The sequence below is a fragment of the Pinus tabuliformis genome, chromosome 3_2 (assembly GCF_031772625.1).
Source record: "Pinus tabuliformis cultivar Carrire ecotype Pingquan chromosome 3_2, CPIR1, whole genome shotgun sequence".
Taxonomy (NCBI): Eukaryota; Viridiplantae; Streptophyta; class Pinopsida; order Pinales; family Pinaceae; genus Pinus; species Pinus tabuliformis.
The window spans coordinates 325,747,197-325,774,633 of NC_142302.1; the positions used below are offsets into that span (position 1 = coordinate 325,747,197).

The window sequence follows — 27,437 nt, forward strand, 5'->3', positions numbered from 1 at the left end:
CATAGGAAATATAGCATTAGTAGCAACCTGCAACATGATATCTTCCACGAAGGTCGCAAAAGACCGATTCGACATGGATCATGCAATGGTTTGGCCCCCAAGCCCTATAGAAATTATGGTAGCAATCAATGTTTCGGGCATGGGAGGCGAACACCAAATCAACGCTCGTCAAGCGTTTGGTAGATAGTCTAGAAATATGGTACCCCATTAGATCCGTCAAAAGTACATGGGACTGACGAAGGAATTCTACAATCATGTTGATTGAGGGGGCACCATGGAATGATTGCCACCATCGTTCCCTTCTTCAGGAATATGGAGAAGATACTCAACATGACCTGTATCACCCTTCAGTTTTGAATTCCTATCAAATACTATAAATACAGTGGATTCAGAGCGAAACTTATCCAATATTGAAGAGACTATAGCCATAAATATCTCGACTAAAACAAATGTTGTAGAGAATATTTATGTCGCAAAGGTTGTTCCCCTTCAAACTGGAAATATATAACGCTCTTTTTCGCGAATTCAGAGATGTCTTTGCTTGGTCATATGATGAAATGCCAGCATTGACTCAGTATCGTTGAACATGAAATTAAAATGTATCCTGATGTCAAACCAGTAAGACAACGGCTTCGGCAGGTGCACCCCAAGAAAGTCGCTGCCATTAAGGCAGAAGTTGAAAAACTTCTCCATGCTGGATTCATCTACCCGGTTCCTCTAACCGATTGGGTATCGAATATTGTCCCTGTTATGAAGAAACAAGGGACAATTAGAGTGTGTGTCGATTATAGGGATGTAAATCAAGCTTGTCCGAAGGACAACTACCCTACACCCTTCATCGACCAGATAATTGATGAATGCGCCGGATGTGAAATATTTTCGTTTATGGATGGATTACCAGGGTATAATCAAATAAATATCCGCCCACAGGACCAGTCAAAGACTGCATTTATTTGTCCGTGGGGCACATTCGCTTATCGAAAATTACCCTTTGGTTTAAAGAACGCAGGGGCGACGTTTCAGAGGGAAATGAATTATGCCTTCCATGACATCAAGAACATCGTTCAACCATATCTCGACGACCTTCCGGCTCATTCGCGAAAGCGGACTGATCATCCGCAGCATTTAAGAGCGATATTTCTACGTTGCCGACACTACAAGATAAGACTCAATCCGCACAAATGTGTTTTTTGCGTCGGTTCTGGTCGTTTACTTGGCTTTGTAGTCTCTAAGGATGGGATTTGTCTCGACCCTTGCAAGGTTCAAGCAATCATTAATCTGCCTCCACCTTCAAATTTGCTTCAGATTCAGAAACTCCAAGGGAAAGCAAACTTTCTGAGGAGGTTCATTCCAAATTACGCAGAACTTGCAAAAGGTTATACTTGTCTTTTGAAAAAGGATGTACCTTTTGTTTGCGATCAGGTGGCACAAGCTTCCTTTGATGCTCTGAAAGATTCTCTAGTAAAAGCATCATTAATGTATGCCCCAGACTATCAAAGAGATTTTAACCTGTATCTGGCTGCAGCGGATACAACCATTGCGATGGTTTTAGTTCAAGAAGTCGATGGAATTGAACATCCTATATATTATTTAAGTAAAAACTTGAATGATATAGAAAGCAAATATTCTTATGTTGAATAACTAGCGCTTGCAGCTGTTCAAGCGATTCAAAGATTTCGACATTATGTCCTCTTTCGGAAAACTACCATTCTATCAGATTGCAACCCCATGACTTACATATTGTCGCGACAGTTGCTGGGGGGCAAATATTCAAAATGGATAGCGATCCTTCAAGAGTTTGATCTGGAATTTGTAAAATCCAAATCAAAGAAAGCTCTAGTTTTCGCAGAATTATTGTGCGATCTCCCATCGTCGTCCAACGATGAAACCTCTGAAGAATCAATCGTGGACGAGAATTTGTTTATGATATCTACAAGCGATGAGTGGTATGGAGATATCATAATTTATCTCCAAACCCAAAAGTTCAGGCCTAACACCTCTCACTCTGAACAGAAACGTATACGATACCAAGCTAAAGACTACATGATCGTCGGTGATACGCTTTACCGTCGTGGTATCGATACAGTTCTGAGGAGATGCCTTACCCATGAGGAAGCCGAAAAAGCCCTGAATGAGTGTCATTCAGGCGCATGTGGGGGGCATCAATCTGGATATGCAACAGCACAAAAAATCTTACGAGCAGGATACTTCTGGCCAACCATGTTCAAAGATTGCATAATCGCAGTCAGAAGTTGCCATGCTTGTCAAATTTTTGATAGCAAAACCAGAATACCACCCGCATCTTTACAGCCAATAGTTGTTGTACGGCCTTTCGCCAAGTGGGGCATCGATTTCATGCAATGTAACCCCACCTCGACCGGGGGGCATGGGTATATTATAGTCGCCGTTGACTATTTTACCAAATGGGCCGAGGCGATGCCTACATTGGATAACACTGGTGAAACAGCTGCCCTTTTCTTTCTCAATCATGTAGTCGCCAGATTCGGCGTACCACAGGCTATAGTGACAGATCATGGATCACATTTTCGCAATCACATGATGGTCGAATTAGCTGCCAAGCTAGGGCTATCTCACGACAGCTCTACCCCGTATTATCCGCAAGCCAACGGACAAGTTGAAGCAATCAACAAGGTCCTGAAGCGTATGTTGCAAAGGATGATCGGGGTTCATAAAAGAAGATGGCAGCTAATCCTATACTCAGCCTTGTGGGCTTACCGAACATCGGTAAAGAACGCAACCGGGTTCACACCTTTCCAACTGGTGTATGGCCTGGAAGCAGTCTTGCCAATCCAGTGTGAAATTTCGTCGCTTAAACTCGCAATTGATCTCCTCCCCGGAACTTCGGAAGAAGAGGCTCGTTTCTTGGAATTAATCCAATTGGATGAAACCCCTCGTGATTCTGCTTTGGCTAATGAAGCCCATAAGAAACGAGTCAAGGCGCAGTTCGACAAAAATGTCAAACCCCGTGTCTTCTCACAAGGTGACTTGGTCTTGCTTTACGACCAAGAATCCGATAAATTGGGAGCAGGAAAATTTAATTCTTTATGGATGGGCCCCTATATTGTTAAACGAGTGTTAGCAAAAGGAGCCTACGAGTTAATGGATTATGACGGAATTCCACTGGCGCAACCCCGCAACGGGTTGTACCTCAAGCGTTAATATGCTTAAATAGTAACCTGTATGCTTTTGTTTTATTTTGTTTTCGCTAAAGTGTTTGTTTTGGTCGAGTGATCCACCTTTTTTCATTTATTGCAGATGTCAAACCTTCTGGAGACATGTGTTGGATATGCCGACGGAGCGAGTCGTAGTTCGCGGAACCTATCCTCCGCAGCCTGGGCCATTTTTGATCCAAGCGGCGAGTTAGTAAGTTTCAGAGGTGTGTGTATTGGGCAATCAACGAATAACATCGCTAAGTATAGCGCGTTGATAGAACTACTCTCTGATGCCATCACCCATGGTATACGCCGACTAATTGTCAGGCTAGACTCACAACTCGTAATACTACAACTCAATGGTATATATTCCGTTCGCAATCCAGCTATTTATCGCATGTTCCTAAGGGTTAAGATTTTGGAAAGACAGTTTGATTCAATTCAATACCAGCATATTTCCAGAAACTTGAACACATTAACCGACTCATTAGCAAACTATGTGTTAGATAGACATTTGCGACATTTATAAAAAGAGACACATCATCAATGATTGTACATATGGATCATATAACTCAACCAGAATAAAACTCGAAAATCAAAATATATATAAGCTGTTTATCGTTCATACATAATGTTCTGTAACCAAGACAAAATCGGTCATATGAACCAAAAACTCAAAAGTGCTAGGGGGCACCCTAGTCTAGTGATGCTCATGATAGCACGTCATGGCCTGTGTGATCATGCACAAGAGACGAGTCCATCGTCTAGGCATGCCAGTAGTATGCCGCTGCAACTGTAACGGCAACTCATCAATCCTAACATCGGGAATGCCGAGAGTAAGGCTCTCAACCTGCTCTTGCACAACTGTAAGGGTCTCGGATACGTCAAGGTCGTGGAGAATAACTCTCCCAGCAGTCTCCCCTGCTGGGGCAGCAACTGGCGCTCTCGGGCGAACTGCTGGACGAATAGGACCAATATCTGCGTGCACACATGAGTTTGATTAAAATCTTGATAGAATAAAGCACAAGGACATTATAAATAAGAACAGTAAACAATAATATGGTCGAATATTTTACCAATAGCGCCCCACTGTTCGCCATCCGGCAGTACCAAGTCCGGATCACCTCGGAAATCCATACCAACATATGGATACTCAGAATAGACCATCTCCTGGCGCTCGAACCACCTGAAGAAGGTATCAGTGAAAGTAATCTGAGATTGACCAGCATGCCTAGACATGTGGTCAACCCATCTCTGCATGCGTGGCTCGGTAGGAGAAGGCAGGTCGAGTGCAATATACTGAGGCTGCATCAGTGGTATTTTCTCCAAGGCAAAGGCAGTCAAAATAGAACCAAATCCAAAGTTCTTCAGCTTCCCGTCCTTTACCTTGGTCAATTGACTTTTCATCTAAACAAGTACTGCATCACACCGTTGAATACTTTCGGTTGGAGACACTCCAAGGCATGCTGTACATAGGACCTGTTGGCAACATGAAGAGATGCGCTACCGACCATCCTACCAATAGTATACAGAATGGACCTAAGGGACCTGTCAGTAATATCACGGATAACAACCTTGCCGTCTCTGCTCGGCTGGGAACCTTCCCTGCAATACTGGCGGACATAATCTCTCACGGAGTCATTCCCCCGAGCCGAACCTGAAAAAGAAATGGGGGCACCCCGCCTTTGACAACCCAGTCAAGAAGTAAATGTCTACGATGGTCAAGGGATGGATTTTCCCCTAATCTGGAATACTTGGTTGATGGATCCCAAGCATCAAGCATATACTGCAGTAAAGAGATCTGTGCTCTCATGCTAGAGATACAGAAAAACTTCAGCAGGCCACAGTTCCGCAGCGCGTTCACCGTAACAGGGTCATGGAGAGCAATCATATCTTCTTCTTCATGTTCTCGTTCTCGCCATGTAAGTGACATTTTGCTCAAAGGTCCCTGCAAAACAAACAAGAGAATGAGTAAGATCCTGGATTTGATGAGAAAATGGCGAAATTTCATCAAAAACTGTGCCACAAAATCAGATTTCTAGTCCTAACGTAGGTAGACAGTGTTCCACCTGCATTGAAGGTCAAGCTGCCTCAAGGCAGCTTGACATTCAACGCAGGTTTCGAGTGGACAACCTGCGTTGATGACAGGGCGCCCTGGCAAAACCCCAGGTGCTCAGAAAGACAAGGAAACAGGCACAGAATGGAAAAATGAAACCATGAAAAGAAAGAGCTAGGGTTTAGCTCCTACCTGGTCCAGACGGCGCCGAGAATCGTCAACAGAATCTCCCGAAATCAGCTGGTGAAAATCAAGTGGAAAGAGGCACCTCCAAAGCTCCAACAAACCAAGTTCAAATGAAATGGTAAAATGAGAGGTAAAAACACTTTTTAATTGCTTTTTACATAGTTCGAATCGAAATATTAGGGTTTTAATCTCATTTTCAAGCAAATGTTATTCATTTCTAACTAAGTTTGATGCAGCAATTAAGAATGCAGTACTATCTTTGAGAAGAGAAAAGCTAGTTTTGGTGAAAAATCAAAATTTGACTATATAATCGAGCAGTTTTAGCATAAAGTTCATGCTCGTTAAAAAATAAATGCAAGATCCGAGCAGTTTTAACGCGGACTTCATGCTCGTTAAAAAATAAATATAAGCAGTGAGCAAGAGTTTCCTCCAGTGTTTAAGCTCATTTTAAAATAAAAAATGAACCTACCCGGTAAATAACCACCGTGAATGTAATATCATCAGCCATTAAAGCCTTGGTCGTGTTTGCACCTACCACCTCCACTTTTCATTTGGCCGATCGTTCACCTCCATATGATTGTTTACCCATTTTGAGGAACAGCTGCGAAGAGTGATTTCACCTAGCCATCCTTGTGACACTGCCGTGATTGGAAAATTCCAACCTGTACCTGGAATCTGCTGCTACCCCTGTTTATCACTCGTTCCTCAAAAGACGAGTCTTCTTTAAGCTCTTTTCAACTGACTCGTAAAATATGAAAAGATTGTCGAGTTTTGGCCTTCCAGCTCGTTAAAGGACAGGAAGAGCTATCCCTCCTCTAGATTTTAATCTTTTTGGACCTGAGGGATTATTGCACAAAAAGATCGAGCGCTTGTTTTGTTCGGCTCGTTAAAACTATCGAAAACTCATCCCTTCTGTATTGTTTTATACTTTTTCAGACTTAAGGGATTAGATGACGAAAAAGGAATTTTGGAGTTAACTTTATGTACCTTTTCAGACTCTCTAAAAATGAAAAGGACCAAGTTATCCTTGTCGTTAGACTCGTTAAAATTATTAAATAGCGACAAACTTGTCTTTAGACGAGAACGAGTTTCACTATCGCTAGGCTCGTTAAAACATAGCAATGGGCTTGCCCGAAGGGCAGGTTATAGAACAAGCATATGATATCCTCCTCAAGCTTGACAAAAATAAAGAGGTACTGGTCTGCAATGACTGGGGAAAAATTGGGAGAAACTAAAGAGAACTTTGATGGTAGCAGGTCGCTCTTGAACATGACACTTTTCCTCCGTACCACATTCGGGTTGGGTTGTTTCATTCACCGGTCACATCACCATGGTCTCGCCATACCATCCATATTTGGGGTAATGCTACCGATCCATCGCATCAGTGTCGCCATATGTTTAAGAGAAGTTGTTCAGAAAGAGTCAACCGGGTCCCATCCACTGCCATACATTATCCTTCATCCATTCATGACCGCCACCCTGAATCATATGTCACAGATCGTTTTCACCTCCATTAAAATCATTAGCTCCGTTCCGTGTCACTGATGTGGATTCATCAAGGCCCTCCTTTGACAAATCACTTCTTGTCGACATCAGCTCATTATCCAAGAAGTTGATCTAGGAACAACCCCTTCAGTACTTTGAAGCTTGCATGCCTCAATGGCAAGTTTCTCACTTCCGGCGACAGGTAGACATCAATGACCTTCGACCAGAAGATTTTGCGTGGTGTTCGACGCCAAGTCCTTTATTCACACCACGTGAATTGTACTGCAGTACCTTGAGGGTCATTATCATTATCGGTGATTCCTCTCGCGCTTGTTAACGGTTTACATCATTGACCGGTAATCAAGCGATGTCTTTCCATGTTGGACTTCAGCGCAATTCTCACATGGATCGAATTGTACTTAGAGTGAAGATCGAACGAGTTTGAAGACCCCGGATCTATTTTCATCCATCCGGGCTGCGATATATATTCAGGAAAGATAAAGACATTTGACATGTACATCATTACAGCAGATGATCATCCTACTCAAAGGATGATAATTTCGCCAAAATTATCAGTCTACCATCAGACGATCGTCTGTTCTATGTACAAAAATGAATTTATAAAGCTGAGCATGGGAATGCCCGCCTCAGCTAGATCATGAAAGCAGTATGAATCATAATGTATTGTATTGTAGCTTATTACAGGTCTCCTCCCAGCAAATGGATGAACTTCGGACCCTCCTGGATAAAGCATTTCACCCGATAAACGGCCTCATACTTTAGGGGGCAACTGTTATAGACATTTTTGTGCCTTACAGCATTGAGCATGAAATTTCCATAATCTAAGGGATCCAAAGTCCCTAAACATGTTGTTCCTACCCCTAGAGGAACAAGGCTAACTAACCACAGCAATTCACAGAAGTTCTCCACCTGAAACCACTCAAAAACAAGTCAATTCAGGATCATGTCAACTGCTCCACTGAGCATCTGCGCTGAATGTCAACTGTTACATTGGCTACCTGCATTGAATGTCAACTCCAACACTAGCTACCTGCGCTGAGCGAGTTTGGACAAGTGGCAGGCTCATTCCTCAATGTGTCAATGCTAAGGAAGCTTCCAAAATGACACTTGCCTCAGGGAATTCGACTGGTGATGAGTAAGAGGTTCCAAATCTCCAAGTGGAAGCAAGAACCTCCAAGTGGACTCAAGAACTGAGAGAGGGAGAGGACACTAGTCAGATCTCAAGCTGACTCATCTTCTCTCCAAAATAACTATATATAGATCTCTCCTCCATGAGATCTAGAGGCTGGAATTTTGTTATTGCAAAGAATTGCTGTTGGTTTGTGACTGGAAACATTGGGTGCTTAATGCTTTGAAAGGAGCTGAAGAAGGAATTCCATTCTGCTGGGAAGGAGATGCTGGATTGGAGCCCTCTGGGTTGTATCTCTTCCTGAACCCTGTTATCAATCAATAAAGCTATCTTGGTTTTCTCCTATATACTGGTGTATTTGTATGATTGCATTAGTGTATTTGATTTACTTCTAATCCTGAATCATTTATGAATATGAATATTTCCTTTGTGTTGTGTTCTTCTCTTGTCGCAAGTAGCTGTTTTCTTGTCACAGGTAGCTGTTCTCTTGTGATCTCGTGGGAATCAGGTAGATGTCCTCTTGAGCAAGCGAGGAGGCAAGTAGCTGTGAACACCCAAGGAGAAGAGGATCTAGATCGAGGGACAAACGGAAGACAATGGTAAGTCTATCGATCTCCCCTCTTTCACATTTCATAAAGGAAGAAACCAGAATAGCTGTATCCGTTTGTTGCTAAGGCACTGTCACACCTTAGGTGGATAGGATCGTCCTGCATACGCATTTTTCCCCACAACAGATCTCAAAACATAACATGACAAATCATGACAACAAGTACATCACATAGACGATTCCATGTTACATCAAGTAGGAATCATGAAAACAAGTAATAGACAAGATCCCTCATCAAACATCAAATAGGGATCTGTGCAGCACAATGCATAGTAAAAGAAGTACATGAACACACGACATATACCTCACAACCAAGGGCCATCTGAAGAAGCGGATTCAAACTACTAAAGCTGTTTGTGCCATCAATCTCATGGCATCAATCGCATGGAAATGGCTGCTCACACATAAATGTTGACACCTGCATTCCACTTAGAAAAGTGGCTGAAGAATAGAATGAGAAAATGAGAAATCTAAATGCACCATCAGATTTGTGGCATTAAATATTGCAAAATCGGCTATCCAATTTTTTTAATTATGAGAAATTGAGAATCTGGGGCTCAAGGAATCTTTTAGATTCCCCCTAGATTCCTCAAAGATTCTACTCCATGGGTGGATTGGAAATATATAACTCAAAGGGTGAATCTTACCTCTCCATTGTGATCCCTATAGAAAACCATGAGAAACAACTGTAAATTTGACTATATTCTCACATGGAAAAAAATTACCTCCTCGGGAAAATTTCAAGGATCATGGTTCCGCTCCCTGTTTCTACAGTAGTTATGGTTCCACCTGCACACTGAAAAATGGCCAAAAATGTAGAACTCTAATGGAGAAATGAACAGTGCCATTCTGTTCGTGGTGTCAAGAAGTGCTGAAACCATATAAAATTTGTCAAAATTTGACAAAGTGAAAACGCGGCCCTCCTGCAAATGCTACCTCAAACTGCGTGCACTGCCTCCTCCGCCTCGAAATCTGTGCCCGCTCTTGGTTCCTACCTCTTCGGTGCACTGACAAAATGAGGGTTTATATAAAAAAATTTGGGCAAAGTTGTCAACCAAACTTCGTTTGGTGTAATGGTAAATAAAGCAATTTGTTGAGGAGGGTCGGGGGTCAAATCCCACCCCTCCCAAATTAGCATTCAAAAATCCTTTTCTTATAATTGTAGCCATAACCATCATTAAGAATGGCATGGATTTGGTGCATTAAATTTTTTGTGGGCGCAGAGGTGGTACATTGGTTGTATGTGGGTGCATTAACTGTGTGATGGACCGTGACATGGTTTTGGTTATTCAAACGTGGGGTACCGTTCTTTATGGTACGTGGTTTGTTCATGGGGCTTCCTGGTGGGGGCTAGCCGACATGGGCTGGGTGGGTTCAATCCCCACTGGTCTCCTCATTAACATTTGGCATATACATTAGTTGGTGTGGAGTGGTGAGGGTGGTGGCAGACCACCTCCCGTTATATATATTTTTTAATTTTTTAAAATAATAATAATGAGGACTTTTTTGAAATTTTCAAAACTTGGCTGAAGGAGTCAAATTAATGAGGCCATGATTTTTCCCAGAATCTGGTGAGAGTTGGATAGATTCCTTCCACTTGAAAAAGTCAAAATTTCGGCCTCCTTAAGCTTGCCCAGTCATCAAAAGTCAACCCAACTTTGATTGCCTCTATCTTCCTCATCCTGAATCGGATTCATGAAGCATTTGCACCACCACGATCACAATGATGAGATCTTTAACATGAACTTGGTTTGAGCATAATTCAAACACTTTTAATTTTTACCCTTCCTAAGTCCTCCTAGACTTCTACACGTGTCTAAAGCTACCTGGATCAATCCTTTGCACTGAGGATCTTTTGGTCCTCCAAAAGCATGAAAAATAATTTGCAACTTCTCTATACCTTTTCTACATGACAAGCATCCTGAAAGGTCTCGCTTCCATCTCCTTCACCTTTTTTCTTCGTAGCCTTAGGCGATGAGCTGACACCTGCAAGGTGTAGTGCATTGTTTTGCAATTTACATGCTTGATTTGCATGACCAGCTAATGACCCAAGCATCCCACACTTGCCATGAGTTTATAACACATACTTGGTGGTCAATTTTACATCAAGATGGATGCAACACTCCATCTATGAAAATAAGGCCAACATATCATTGTTACTTCAACAAGTGATGGAAAACACATCATCACTGCAACACATGATTTACAATCATAAGGCCAAACATTATTGCCTTGACAATGATGGAAACACGACATCACTTTCAAAGTTTAAAATGCAACCCAAAATAATATCAAACATCATTGTTGCTAAGAAAGTGATGGAAACACATCATCACTTTTACATTTTAAAATGCAACAAATGATTTACAAAAGAACAACCATGAAACACTAGCATATCTAGAAACCATTTTTCACTTATCAAGGTGAATGGGCTGCCTCCTTGTGGCACATTCGATTTTCGAATGACTGCTTCACCTGGTTCATCCACTAACACTTTGTCTTTAAGGCACTACTCTAGATGGAGCCTCGAACATGTGGCTCTTTGATGGCCACTTCTATCACAATCACTGCAATAGGTCTTCTTCCTCCAGATTTGTTTAAGATGTTTCTTTGCCTGTTGTTGAGAGGGTCTTTCATGCCTCATCCTTTTATGTTCTGCCATTCTTTTCTAACACCTAGAAAACGTATGGTTTTTTAATCCACAAAAGGTACATGTTTTTCAATTCCATGTTTTACGTTCATCTCTAACAACATGATTATAACCGAAATGAACATTTCAATATCGAGAGTGGTTATACCTGTCCTTACTATCTCTGGTGTAAGTATGGTGATGAGAGCTTGCCTCAGCTCTCTCCGTGCAATGGGAACTACCATGGGATGATGGGGATGTGTTCCCATCATTCTCTTTCCTGGACGATTTTGATGATGTCTCGAAAGAATCTGACACCTTCGAGCATTCTCCTTTAGTGTATCTCAAGCCTGCAAATTGAGGTCTTTGCATAATCTCCAAAGGTTGAGTTATGCCTTGGTTATTAACACCAAGTTCTTTTTCCTTCTTGTGCTTCATCCTGGTAAGGAGCCTCATCTTTGTCCCTGTAATTGGGATCTCCAAATCTCCAACAAAAGTCATACTATGTGAAGATGAAACCAGAAGAAATTCAACATCTTTTACCTCCTCTATCTATTTGGAAAGAACTGATTAGGGTTTCTCATCATCCATTGTTGGTGGTTCGCTAGCTGTCTCACCGCATTCCCCAAATTCCTCTCTAACATATCCAAGTCTTGTTTGATAGGGTAATTCTTCCACTTTGATGGGTTGACAATGCCTTGGCCATTAATGCCCAAGCCTTTTCCTTCATACCCCATTTTCTTCAATAGTTTGGAGCAAATTCCTGTGGTACGATTTTCAAAAACAGCGAAATCATCATCAGGACACATACATGAATTTAGAGAACTACTTTTTACCTCACATGGGTCACGCTGTAGCTTTTCTAAGGCCTCGTCCTTAGCTTGCAGCTATCGTAGAAAATTTTGTTTCTACACTTTCTCCTAATGTAGAAGTGTCTTTAATTCAACATTTTCGGTTTCAAGATTATGTTTGTTGTGCTTTAGTTCTTCTAGGGCCTTTTCCATGGCTTGCAACTGAAGCTGCAATTGCTCCTTTTCCTTTGTCTCTTTTTGCAATGTTTCATACATTATTTCCACTATTTTGGAAATTTTGAGCATGGTCTCGTACATCGATTTTTCATCCTCCATCGTTGCACGTTCCATTGTTCACGCTGCAATTCACATCCATGCAAAGCTCGCTCTTATACCACTTGATGTAGATCTGGGTGTGACAAAGGACCCTTCCAAGACCTTTTAATTTCGTGATGTGTTAAATTGCATTTTTAAAATAACATAAGTGAATACATCTTCATGCTGTAAAGAAGAGGAACATGTCAATCATCAACACATGAAATAATAAGACATTGATAACAGAGTTCGTCTAGGAGGGACTACATCTCCGAGCCCCGGTGTCAAGATGGTGAAAGCCACTACATTAAGTGCTATCAATAGTGATGATGTACATAGAGGTGATATCACTTTCATACAAGGAAAATTCCCTCACGTAGTAGTGGCTCCAAGAGATGTTCCACTACGGGAACTCTCAATGGAAAGACTCCTATTAGTATGATACAAACTCATGCATGATGAGCATCCTGCCAACATGGCATGAAAGGGATCTCAATGAAAACATACATGACGACAAACTAAGCATCCAATCAACATAAAACAAAGGGATCTCAAAAAATAACATGAAAAACCATGACAACAAGTACATCACACAGATGATTCTGTGTCACATTAAGGAGGAATCATGAAAACAAGTAATAGACAAGATCCCTCATCAAACATCAAACAGGGATCTATGCAACACAATGCATAGTAAAAGAAGTACATGAACACATGGCATATACCTCACAACCAAGGGCCATATGCAGAAGCGGATGTCAAACTACTGAAGTTGTTCATGCCATCAATCTCATGGCATCAATCGCATGGAAATTGTTGCTCACACATAAATGCTGACACCTACATTCCACTTGGAAAAGTGGATGAAGAATAGAATAAGAAAATGGGAAATCTAAACGCACCATCAGATTTGTGGCATTGAATAGTGCAAAATAGACTATCCAATTTTTGAATTCTGAGAAATTGAGAATCCGGGGCTCAAGGACTCTTTTAGATTCCCCCTAGATTCCTCAAAGATTCTGCTCCATGGGTGGACCAGAAATCTACAACTCAAAGGGCGAATCTGACCTCGCCATTGTGATCCCTACAGAAAACCATGAAAAATGACTGTAAATTTGACTATATTCGGACATGGAGAAAAATTACCTCAGGAAAATTTCAAGGATCATTGTTCCACTCCCTGTTTCTGCAGCAGTCATGGTTCCACCTACATACTGAAAAATGGCCAAAAAAAGTAGAACTTTGATGGAGAAACAAACAACTCCATTGTATTCATGGCATTGAGAAGTTCTAAAACCATATAAAATTTATCAAAATATGACAAAGTGAAAATTTGGCCCTCCTGCAAAATGCTGCCTTGAACTACATGCACTGCCTACTCTACCTCAAAATTCATGGCCGCTCCTGGTTCCTACCTCTTTGCCGCACTATCAACATGAGGGTTTATATAAAAATTTTTGGGCAGAGTTGTCAACCAAACTTTGTTTGGTGTAATGGTAAATAATGCAATTTGTTGAGGAGGGGTCAGGGGATCAAATCCCGCCCCTCCCAAATTACCATGCAAAAATCCTTTTGTTATAACCGTAGCCATAACCATCATTAAAAATGGCATGGATTTGGCACATTGAATTTTTTATGGGCGTGGAGGTGGTAAGTTGGTTGTACGTGGGCGCATTAACTGTGTGATGGGTTGTGACATGGTTTTGGTTATTCAAGTGTGGGGTACCGTTCTTTATGCTACGTGGTTTTTTCGTGGGGCCACCAAGTGGGGGCTAGCCCACGTGGGCCGGGCGGGTTCAATCCCCACCGGCCTCCTCATTAACGTATGGCATATACATTAGTTGGTGTGGGGTGGTAGGGGTGGTGGCCCACCACCTCCCGTTATATTTTTATTTTTATTTTTTAAAATAATAATAATGAGGCCTTTTTCGAAATTTTCAAAACTTGGCCGAAGGAATCAAATTAAAGAGGCCATGATTTTTCCCAAAATCCGGCTGGAGTTGGCCAGATTCCATTAGCCGAAAAAAGTCAAAATTGCGGCATCCTTAAGCCTGCCCAGTCAGCAAAAGTCAACCCAACTTTGAGTGCCTCTATCTTCCTCATCCGGACTCGGATTGATGAACCGTTCACACCATCATGATCACGACGATGAGATCTTTAACATGAACTTGGTTCAAGCATAATCCAAACACTTTTATTTTTTACCCTTCCTAAGTCCTCCTGGACTTCTGCACGTGTCTGGAGCCACCTAGATCACCTAATTTACCAAATGGATAGAAGCCATCCCTTCTAGAGCTACTACTGATTTTGTCATTATAAAATTCCTTGAAACCAATATCCTTTCTAGATTTCGCTGTCCTAGGAAACTTATCACTGACAATGCTATAACATTCAAATAAAAAAAGATGGTGGATTTTTGTCACAAGTACCATATCTCTTTGGGTCATTCAACTGCTTACTACCCTTAAGGTAATGGATTGGCTGAATCCTCAAACAAAAGCTTGGTAAAGATCATTAAGAAGACACTGGAGGACAATAAGAAGTCATGGCACAAAAAATTGATCTACGCATTATGGGCTGACAGTTTGACTACAAGAAATCAATTGGCATGTCCCCATTCCAAATGGTTTATGGAATGGATGTAGTTTTCCCTTCTTCCATGGGAGTGCTAGTTATGAAAATTATTCAAGAGATACAAACTAAACCAAATGAGATACAAAGAAGGATAAATCATATAGTTCAATTATAGTAGTCCAAAGAAGAGGTACACAATAGAACTCAAGTTGTCCAGGAAAGCATAAAGATTTTTTTTAACAAAATAACCAAGGCTAATGATTTCAACCTAGGAGACAAAGTGTTATAATGAGACTCAAGAAGAGAAGATAAAGGGAAGCATGGTAAATTTGTAAATCTTTGGAAGGGCCCATATATTATTTCTACATTTAGAGGAAATAATGCATTTTTCCTCAAAGAGTTGGATGGAACAGAACTGCCAGGAGGTCCTGTCAATGGTAGGATGTTGAAGCATTACTTCTCATAAGCACACAAATTTCCCTCATTCCATTGTAAATATCACAATATTTTATGTTTTTAATTGGATAATTCATTTAATAAATGCTGAAGCCCATAGAGAAGGCCCTAAGCTAGCTTTGATGAAGCTACTACAAAAAGAAATCAGATTGAAGACAATGCAGATATGAAAGACTCAAGGCTACTGATCTTATGTTCTTGACACTTCAAACTGAGAAGTGCCATCCCCAGCTGGAGCAACTGTTAGGGTCCTATAATTTATAGGATCTAAAGGTGATCGAGTATTTCACATTTTTCAGATTTTATATTTTCCATAGATCTCAATATTCAATTGATTTCCAAAAAAAATAAAAAGAAAAGAGGGTATTAAAAAAGAAAAGAACAAAAGAACAAAAGAGAAAAAAAAAAATGAAAAGAAAAGGAAGCCCCAAATATTGTACAATTCATACAGTCTAAGCACGATTGAACGAATTTCAACTTCTGTTGATAGGGTAGAAAATAAAGATCTGCCAAAAAGTTCAAGCTTGGCAAATCAGTAGCTAGGTAGCAATGAAATTGGTTCAAATGTTCAATCTGGACCAATGGGAGAAATAAGTGATAGAGTAGGTTAGAAAAAAAAGAAAAGAAAAAGTGAAAAAGGGTTTGCAAGTCCAAATGCACCCTGAAAAAAGAGAGGAAAAAGTGTTAGATTAGAAACAAAGGGTAGGTAGATTGAAAGAACTATAAAGGGAAAAGGACATGAAAATTCCTTTTAGTGTTTTATTACATATTTCATGTGTTTTTCCCCCCATTTCATTTTCCAACCTCACTGCCCATGTGCCCTTCACATCAATGATTCCCCACCCCGCAACTTACGTCAAATCCCCACACTCCATGATTCATCCAATTACCCATATGTGTTTTCGGTCCGCCCTCACCCTCCGAACATTAATGCAGCGAGGGGGGGGGGGGGAGAGAGGGGGTGTGAAATCAATGGTTTCCTACCACCTACATTTTGTACTACCGTAACTTCACATCCCCCCCCCCCCCCCCCCCCCCACTAATTCCACTTATCACTCCACAGGCCCTTCGAAAATTGGTTTACGCTTTCAAACAAACCACTCCTCCATTATGACCATTCACCAATCTCACCACTCCAGGATGCCACTATGTCCCATCCACCTCTCAACTCCATTCCTGTGCTATACTATTGCACATTTAATTCGTTGGACCGTTAGCCAATGGACTCGTGCCACTCCATGCCACTGCAATGGGAAATCTTTGAATATTACAAAGGCATCATCTTTCACTCATTTACCAAATTTTGGTATGTCCTCTTTAATTACAAGTGAAAGAGAAAGTTTGCTCAAGCATACACAAAGAAGCAGTTGAAACGGTCAAATTATCAAGACAGTTGTAGAAAGCTACACTTTTCTGTGTTCAATAGATATTCCCCTTCTTGAATCCCATTTTATACTCATTCCCTTTATATTTTCCCTCCCTGAGTTCCCTCTTCTTCTCATCCCTTTTCTAATTGCAGTTCACTTGAAAATCCAAAGATATTATAGGTTTAAAATTTGTAGAGGATAACCATGCCACCGAAGAAGAAAGAACAGGAGCTATTCAATCCAATGGTGCACCCACCAGTGGACTTGGACCATATTCCGCTTGCAGATAGAGATTTCAAGATACATGAGACCATATCCAAATTTGACCTCTTTGATATCTATTGTTGGTGGGAGGATAAATTTGTTGATGGAATGGATGATATAGGATTCTGGGACACAAAGTTTCCTTTCTACCTTTTTCCCAAAACCCATAGTTGTCCAAAATTGATTAGAAAATGGCAGTCCTGCTATAGCCCATAGAAAAGAGTAGTAATAGCCCCTATAGGAGAAATATTGTTTACTATTGATGCTAAATCCATAATTTAGTTGATGCAAGCTCCTATCATTGAAGGAACCACTCCTTTTTCCCATGAAATCCTTAGTGAAATTTACCAGAGACTAGACCTTTCCAGAATAGATAAAACCCTAGAACTCTTCATGGTTGAACAGACCCCACTGCCTAGCAAAAACCCCCCATATTCTCCTCTGCTTTCCCTGATAGAACTAGGAATATAGTCATTTTAGATCATATACGCTAGGCTATTATTTAGATCAATGGCTTGATGAGGCCATAATAGGTTTCCTGTTAATATTGTCATATGATGCAAATCCCTCTATCTTGTTTAATTTTAGTGAGTTCCTGGCAGATGCCATCCATGAGAAATTCATAAATTTCAACACAAAGGAAGTGTTTCAGTATTTTTCAGTATTAGTTTACATGTTTGTTTATTTTCAAGCAGATAGATTTTAGTTTGTAATGAGAAAGTTAAATGAAGAAGGTGAACCCCAATCTCTCATCTTCTGGACAACCTTTGTGATGAAGGATCAAAGATACTTCACATACAAAACATTCATAGAAATGATTTTCCACCGAGCTATGAGCCTCCTTAGTGATACAATAAAACCCGAAATTAGTGAAGAAATTAAAAGGATTATGCAGTTGATAGACCAAGCAAGAATAAGAGATTGGTACTTGTACCAAAACTACACAGGATTAATGGTATATGGATGTGAATTGGCCCCTTACAATGTTTCAAATTTCCTCCCCATGAGGATCTTTGCACTTGAGTATATCAGATAGATGATCCATGCAAACGAAGTATATTTTGTAGCAGCAAAGAAGAAGTCTTAATCTAAGATCAAATCCCAGATTGGTCCTTTTATTTGCAACAATAGGGAAACAAGTGAGGAGGCTGACAAGAAATTGAATGAAATGAAGTTCACTCATAGCTTCACATGGTCCTATGATCCATGGGGCATCATCTCCATGAAAAGGATGGAAAACAAATTAACACCTTATATTCACACTCATAGGCCTGAAATAGAGAAATTCATGAACCAGATATAGTGGATGCTGGAAACCTTGTAAGAGGCAGAGGAGCAAATACTTTCTTCATCAAGTGCACAAACTCCTAGGCAACAAGAAAGGCAGAGTATCGAGGATAGACCAAACAAGGGCAAGGAATAGGAAAAATAAACAACCAGGAAAAGAACGAGAGAAGATAAAACACCAGGGACTGATACTTCTATGAAAGAGTTCAAAATAAAATTTAGAAAAAGGGCTATGATATGCATGGAAATGGACCTAGGCAAGGAATCACCACAACAAACAATTATTAATCTCAGTGATATTCCTGATTCATCTCCAATAGGAGGTCAATCTTTTCCTACCACTCCAATCTCAGAAAGGCAACAAACTCTCCAAGTTTCCACATCTGCAAATGTAACAGGAGAAAAGGAGGAGACCATTTTTGATACTTTTAGAGAGATAAATATCATAAATGAAATGTTGAAAAATAGTACTTATGCTCAGTTTTGGAAGAAAAGTTCTACTTCCCAAGGCAGAATTCTATCAGCTTTCGATTCAGAAAAAGGAAAAATGCATATGGCATTCCTTGAAGCACAAACAATAGAACCTAAAACTCCAGTTGATTACAAACATACCTCCTTTGAGTTTGATGCCAGAAATGTTCATCCTATTGATCAGCTGGAAATGCATAAGCAAACAGGTGAGATGATCTCCTGCACTCTAACAAGTACCTCCATGAATTTTTTCAAAATACAGGAAACTTTATCAAATGCTCAATCTTAGTTGAAGATGGAAAAGATTTCGTCCTAATTGAAAGATAATAGGATTAAATCCTTGGAAGAATTAGTGGTGAAAATTGGATATGATCGATTAGATGTGAAAGCAATAGAAGAGATAATTACGAAGAAGGAGGTTGATATAGAAGCCTTGAGAAAACAGATCAAAATGCCTGCAATACAAGATCTGTTGACCAAAGCAATATAGGAAACAAAGAGTCAGAAGGCAGAAATGATGACACTGATAATGGAGTATCCACTCCAAATAAAAAAAATGGAAACCGAGATGGATAAGATGGTATAAGAGAAGGAAAAAGCAGCACAATTGGCCATCACTACTATGGAGGCTCTTCCTCTTACAGCTGTTCCTATAGCTACTCTAGCAAATACTACTACAGAGGCAGGAAGTAGTGTAGAACAACTATACAGATCCATGGAGAGCATGAAAATTCAAACATAGGAAATCAAGGGGCTGGAAACTCAAGTCAACATTCTGCAGGACCAGATTAAAAGAATTGAAAGTTCACATTTAGTAGAAATGTAGAGGGCAAGAACATTAATTAAAAAATTGTAGAAATTTGAAAAGGAATCATCAATTAGCAACACTCTAGGAAGGGTGAAAGAAATCATCTGGAACAATATCATCAATGGCATGAATTAGATCTAGCCCAACATCCAACTTATATTTGAATAGAAGGAGCTAGTTGAAAAAGCTAAGGAAGCTATTTCAACCACTAACCTAGAGCTGGGAGACATGCCAGCAATAGCCAATAGAATTATCAAATTTCTAAATTCGAAGAACATGTATGAGCTAGAAGAGTTGGGAGTAGCAGACATAATAGAAACTATTTTACATGTGAAAAAGGTATTGACAAAGTAGAACTTGACTGTACAACTTAAGGAGAAGTGCCAGAATTTAGAGCTGACAGTAATTAGATTTTTCAATAGAATTGAACCTTTGACACAAAAGGGGCTCCCTTCTCCAATTTTCATTAATGATAAACTCATGACCAGAGAAGATTATGTCAAGAGGTTAAAAGACATAGCAAAGGATGCTTTCAATCTCTCCAATATCAGAGACAGCATAACAGGAAGAGAAATGCTAGAAGCCATCAGCAATCCAATTTTCATTGAACATGAATTGAAACACATTTTCATAGTGAAGCCTACTTTTGCATGGTGCATAGAAACAGATGAGATATACTGCAGGTTGATCAAGGTTAAAATCCCATATGAAGATGAATGGAGCGACTTGTGTGACTACCAAGAACAACAAGACAAGCAATATCGAAGGAAAAATGAAAAGCTGAGTCAGCACACAGCCAAGTCAGTGAAGTCAACAAACCTTATTAAAGAGCATCCAAATCAGTGACTACATCATAATTTATTACCCAGCAACGACATTTAGAAAAAAAAGGGACCAGATGTCCAAGTTATCTCATCGTGGCCACTTCATGGTTACACCAATCAAATTTTAGTTTCTTTGTAATTAATAACAAATTGCCAAGTGTATACAACAATTGTTGTAGATTTTAGTTAAATACTTCATGCATTGGAAGTATTAGGGGGTGGACCCGAGTAATTGAAAAACTTATATTTTTGGAGCACTATAATTTTGGAGCTGGAGCATTGATAATAAAGAACATTTGCAAGATATCTGAGCTATTTTTATCTAGTGATGTTTTTTCTTTCTGTGTTAAATGTTTTGTTGTTTTCTTTGGTATGCATCTTTCAAATTTTATTGTAAAATAGAAGGTTTAGAGTAAGATATGTTGTTAGAGAACTTTATTTCTTTCTGTGTTACCATATAAATGTTTTCCTCTGAAGTCTGGTTAAGAAATACTTAATTTCTTTTTAACCACTACTGATTTCACCATTCTCTCATTTCATCCCTTATTGTGCTTTAAGATCCAGTAGATATAGTTAGCTAGCCTTGTGAATGCTCTGAAAAATTTGATGCTACAATCCAGCTATTGACTCCATAGCCCAGTGGAAAAGGTTCAAACAAGATATGTCCCAACCAAACACGAAATCAATTAATCAATCTTTTATCTATATAACTAGCCTAAAATATTAAAATACTGGAAGGAAAAATCAAATCTCAAAATATATAGAGAGAGCCCTCTCTGAGCCTAGGATGGCTAGATCCTAGATTCCAAAGTGGTTTGATATGTCTTTTATGATCCTTTTCTTGCCAATCTTAATAATCATAGAGTGATAATAGGGTAAAGGAGACGACTATACTCATAATGACACCCAACTAGATCTACAAGACGAAGATACTGCGGAAGGTGTATCAATACTTGGTCATATTCGCATGTCAACTGTAAGGCCAAGAAATCATAGAAACCCTCCCATAGAGTTGGGTGATTGTGTTGGACCAATTGGCTAGAGAGGGAAAACCATGTAACTAGTCCAGCATGTTGGCTCATCAGCTGAAGGAACATGTAATGAAGGCTCGACAGTCACCTACAGGTATGCAAGTAGAGATCCACATGTTTGCCTACATCTTAGATGTAATCTGTGCTCGACAGGAGTTCTCGGGCTTGGAGTAGGCATGGTCACCGGCAGAGACTGCTGTGAATGCATATTGTAAGCTGTTGTCTAAATGCAGCTTCAAAGGAGTTATCACATGGCTTTCCGATCTTTTTGTCACCCTAGTTTAGAATATTATATTCGAACAAGATCCACCCTGCATGTCGACAACAGCAATGGAGGGACTGATAGAGATTGTTGATTGGTATGGCTCACCATCTGACACCTTCATACAAATATTCAATGTGGAGAAGCCTTCGCATGTTATACTGAAGTTTTCCTTGGACATACTCGTCATGCAGGGAGTAGCATATCACATCTCGGTAAGATTGACTGTTAGACTGCACCGGAAGAAGAAGGCACTTTGGCCACTTTTCCATTGCGGATTGGGTTATATGAGATCTGAAGTTTCAAGCAAATGTATGTCGAAGTGGAACATATGAGGAAGTATCCATTCGACCTCCAAAGTTACAATCCATATTTCACACATTGTATTGTGAAATATCATTGCACGAGAGTACATTTCAACTAGATCCTCAAGGCATTTCATTGGGCCGAGGAGGACCCATGGAGATATTGCTATGGTTTCTCCAAACCCAATCACTAGTAGAAAATGAGAAATTAGTGACTAGGTGACTTAAAAAGTTAGTCACCACAACTTTTCCATGTGAAATAGTACCAAAAATGAGCAATCTTAAGTGACCCAACTAAAAATGATTAACATAAATCTCTAATTTAGTCACGGGTTAAAATATGTGACTAGCTAATAAGTAATACAACTAAAAGTGACTAACATGAGTGACTAATTTATTCTAAGGACAGAAATACAACTACCTAATATGTACTACAATAATATGAATTAGTTGTTTATGTTAGTCATCTTAATTGTGTCAAGCAATCTAAACTTACAAGTGATATGGGATTGAACAGCTGGTAAAGATTGATTGATTGAAAATTTATCCTTCCTTAAACACTTCTTCATCCTCACATGGTGTATAGGTGAGCCAACTTTGCATTATTTATCTCTAATAATTTGTAATTGTAAAAATATATTTTTTAATTAGAAAAAATTATCTTATGTATTTTTAAAAATTCTATTCATTGAATCTAATTGGATCTATTTCCAATTTGAAATTAATTTGAAGACCAATTTGAATTTTTAAGACTATAATATCAAATAACAACTACTTTAATTTCATATTAACCGGCCTAGATCCATCTTAATCCCTAGTCTATCAAGCACTGAGAGGGATCCAATCTCTCGAGGTGCAAACTTTTTTTTCTAGTGCAAAACATGAGGAAAGGTTTGCACCTCGAGAGATTCGATCCCTCTCGGCACTTGATAGTGATAGGGTTAATATGGATCTACGTTTCTTATATAATACTATATAATATATATCTTTGTATTTGTGTCTCTCTGTTATTCCCTCTCTTCCCCTTCTCTCCCTCTCTATCTATCTCCTTCTATCTATTCCCTCCCACTCTCCTCTCTCCCTCACTCTCTCTCCATGGCTCCCTTGTCACTCCCTCTCTCTCTCCACCTTTCTCCCTCTACATTTTTCTTGTTCCCTCCCTCTCATGCCCCCTCCAATTCCATCTCTCTCTTCTCATCTCTATATTCCTCCTCTCCATACCTTATCTCCCACCTCCCTCTATCTCTCCCCCCCAATCACTCTCCCTCTCTCTCTCTCTCTCTTCCATTCAACTCTATCATTATCAGCCCCCCCTCTCCTTCTTCATATCTATGTATCCAATATATCTCTCCCTCTCTTTATCCTCTGCTCTTATCTCTCTTCCCTCCTCTCCTTTCTACCTCAACTCTCTCCATTTCTCCCTTCTCACTCCCCTCTCTCTCCACCTCTCTCTCTATATATATTTATTCTTTCCTCCCTCTCTCTTGCACCCCAACTCAATCTCTATCTCTCTATCTCCTCTCTCTTCCTTCCTCTCGCTCCCTCTCTCCGACCTCACTCTCTCTCCCCCACACCACTCTCTCTTTCTCTCTCTCTTTACCCTCCAACTTTTTCACTATCTCCCTCCCCTCCCCAACTCTCTCTTAAATTTGATGACATTGTATTGTATTTAAGAAATTATCTAAATTAAAAAAACTTAATTGGTTGTAAAATATTAAACCTATAATTTGGATCAATCATGTCAAAGAAAATAAAATAATGAAAAACTTTGAAAAATCATGCACTATATTTAATCTATTATAATTAGTCACTTTGATTGCTCTCATCCCTTGGATCCTTAGGTAAGATCACAGTAAGATGGATTTATGCAGGTTCTCTCTCTTTAGATATATCTCAAATTGTAACATTTTCCCTTTTAGATTCAATAAAAAAAATGTTGTAAAATTAAATTAAAATAAAATATTTTTGCTATCAAATAAGTTGTGGTTTTTTGGAACGTGTTATTGATAAGCCATGGTATTGGCCCATGGTATTGTAACAAAGCTGATTTACAAGCTAATATCCATGGTAAATTGAATAATTTATGTTTTCTGGGCACGTGGTATTGATAATCCATGGTATTGACCCATGGTATTGTAGCAAAGCCTATTTTTTACCAGTTAATAATATCTAAGGTAGTGTGGGGATGAATATCCACAATTAGGAACCTTGTCATATTGTTATAAAATATTTTGGTTGTGAAATAAGTTATGGTTTTTGGGCTTGTAGTATTGATAAGCCATGGTATTGATCCATGGTATTGTAACAAAGACTATTCACAAGTTAATAATAAAATCAAAATATAACAAATAGAATTTTATTATTTTTATTAATTTAATTTTTTATGATTAATTGAAGCCATATTTAAATGTTTACACTCATCCCAATATCATTTTCAACTTCTTCTTCTTCTTTTTAATTTAGCATCTTAGGCAAAAATAAATTTTTCTTATTAAAAATAAATCATTTAACTCAATTGCAATGTATATACTTTATTTTTCTATTATAAATATTTCTTTTCTTTTTTCCATTATAAATGTTTCTTTTATTTTTCATTTCAAGTTTAGCATCGGGTTCAAATAAAATGTTCACGTTATAGCAATGCATTTTGCTCTGCCTTGTTGATATCTGCATGGAAATTCCAGAAGAAGGAAGACCATCAACGTGATCCATGGATTTCATGGGATTCATGGAGTTTGCATGGGAAACACCTTAGGAGAGCATCAACGATTAGATGGAGGAAGGGAAAGGTCATTGGGTGTGGAGATTTTGGCCATTTTTACATGGGTATGAATTTGGACTCTGGAGAGTTCTTCCTTTTTATTAAAGATGATTTTTGTTCTTATGGGTAAACGATTTCAAGGGTTTATATGATCAAAGCATAAATTTCATCTAGGGTTGAGGGTTTAATGATTATGATAATGGAGATCTTGATTGCTACCAGCAATTCATCAAAATACAATGCACAAGTAAGAATTTTGCATGTCCTTATTGTAGAAATCCCTCCTTAAGTTTTCTAGGGTTAGAATGCATGAAATTTTATTTTTTCTTTTCAATTTTTTTTGGTGGTTGATTGTCTGTGTAATGGAATGTACCATGCCTAAATTCAAATGGATCAAGTGGTGCAAGAAAATTTTCTAGTAGGATGCAAATACTAGGCCTTCAAACTCTGTTACATGAAATTAAAATCTCTTGTAATCATGAACATAAAATATTTTCTATTTCATCCTTAGATTCTTATCTCAATGCCTACAGTTTTAAACAATGTTAATATATTTTAAGTAGAATATACTTAGATCCATTAAACCTTACAACTCTCTCAATTTTAGGTTAATTTCGGCTAAAAGGAAGGGACATGAATGGCTTTTGCAATTTAGACTCAATGCTTACAAACAATGATTAAAAACGGAAGAACCCAAGTGGTGTGATAACTTTTACGCACCCATCAATTTCCAAGACCTTTGATATCATTCTGAATGTAAACAGAGAGAGAAGAAGAAAAAGAGGAGCCTAGATGAGGTGGACCCTCACCTGCTTGATACTTTTCGAAAGTTAGGCATGCCCTTGACTAGTAGAAGAGATTGACCAATGTTGTTGTAGATGTTGTTTTTGACTATGTTTTCATTGCTACCATGAATAGGTAGACTCTATAGGCATTTGAGGTTATCTTTTGTTCGATATCAGAGGCAATTTAGGAGTATCTTGATCTAGTTAGGAAGTATCTTAGCAGGGTTGTTCCTCCTGGTGATAACTATTATGTTGTATTGTAATTTTTTCTTTTAGTGAGAGCTCCTTCTATTAAATGCCAAGCACACTTTGTCACCCATGGAAATATCCACTTATTTCAGGCTCAATGAGATGGAGACGAGGCAATTTGAGAGGAATCTTATTGTTGTAGATGACAGGATTTATGTGACATGAGAAGAGTTATGTGACATATCTTGAAGGATGCACTACACCATTTTATGACACCAATCATCTCCATGCCATAGTAGTGGATCTATATTTCACCGAGGGAGAAATGATAAAGTATTCCACTGTAAAGAATTGGTATGTTAAGGATGAGGAATGCATACGTGGGATTTATAATTTTATTACGAAAATAGGTTTGTGCAACGGAGACAAATCAAGGATTTCATGGCCCTAAGTAGAGACTGGTTCAACAATCACCTAGAAATACTCAAGCATTGTTTTGAAAGGCGATGATATAATTGGATATTTCTATTATTTTGCCTTGAAAAATAACTATCAATAGGGAGATATGGGGAAAAAGATGATCCATATGAGAAGACTTGTAGGAGTATGATTGTTTCTAAAATTATATCTATAGGCAAGTCAAGGAACTATTACAAAGGATTAGTGCAGGTGCAACCAAATCTCATAATGCAAGGAATTTTTCACAATGTGATTTGATGCTCATCGGTGAGCAAATAGTTGCAAATACTTATCGTTACATTCATGTACAATTTGAGTTGCATTCTAAAGTCTCTAATTCCATTTACTGGTAGTCCTTCTTATGTCCTTGTCTCTCTTAATTTCATTATGGCGGGATTGGAATGGGTTAAAAAATCAGGCATATCATTGAGTAAAACAAATACTCACAAGTCACTACATGTCATTGTGGATACTCTCTTTTTTATTACAATTATAAGTGAAAAATATGATGTGTGCACAACTAAAAATCCTATCAGGCATGATGAATCCAGCCTTAGCATGAAATCGAAGCCAAGAATCATAAAATATCAATAAATTTGTGACACAGAGTAAGAAAAACATAATAAAAGATTATATGCCAACATTGTCTATTTAGTGCAAGATACTACTAATATTTCATAATTTTCAGAGATGGTGGATGTCATGAAGAGGCCCTCAAGAAAAGTTACTGACATGAAGATAATATGGTTAGTGCAACTATTTACTTTAAATAGGCTAAATTTAGGTAATTAAAACAAGTTTGAAAATCACTAGAAACACCACCCCCACATAATGTTATTTCCTGTTGTACAAGATAATATTTAATAAAATTATAATCTAAATTTAGGTAATTAAAACAAGTTTGAAAATCACTAGAAACACCACCCCCACATCATTTTATTTCCAATTGTACAAGATAATATTGAATAAAACTATGATCACTTCCACTTCTATTAACTGTAGATAAAATAACAAACAAGGATGGCTCATAATTTTAAAAGCTATATCCATCACCAACTATAAGATAAGAGTTAATGAGATGAGAACAAGTTTTCCTTGATATAACAAGTAAACTTCATATTGTATCTTATTATGAATATGTGAATTGTATAACTTCAATTTGGGTAATTTATTACATTTAAGTTGTAGAAGTTACATTACAC

General features: G+C 38.8%; 1 pseudogene; it reads left to right on the forward strand.

Moving 5' to 3' along the window:
* The first annotated feature begins 20,099 nt into the window (after positions 1-20,099).
* On the forward strand, positions 20,100-26,588 carry LOC149180836 (iron-sulfur cluster assembly SufBD family protein ABCI8, chloroplastic pseudogene; annotated as a pseudogene).
* Positions 26,589-27,437: the final 849 nt, after the last annotated feature.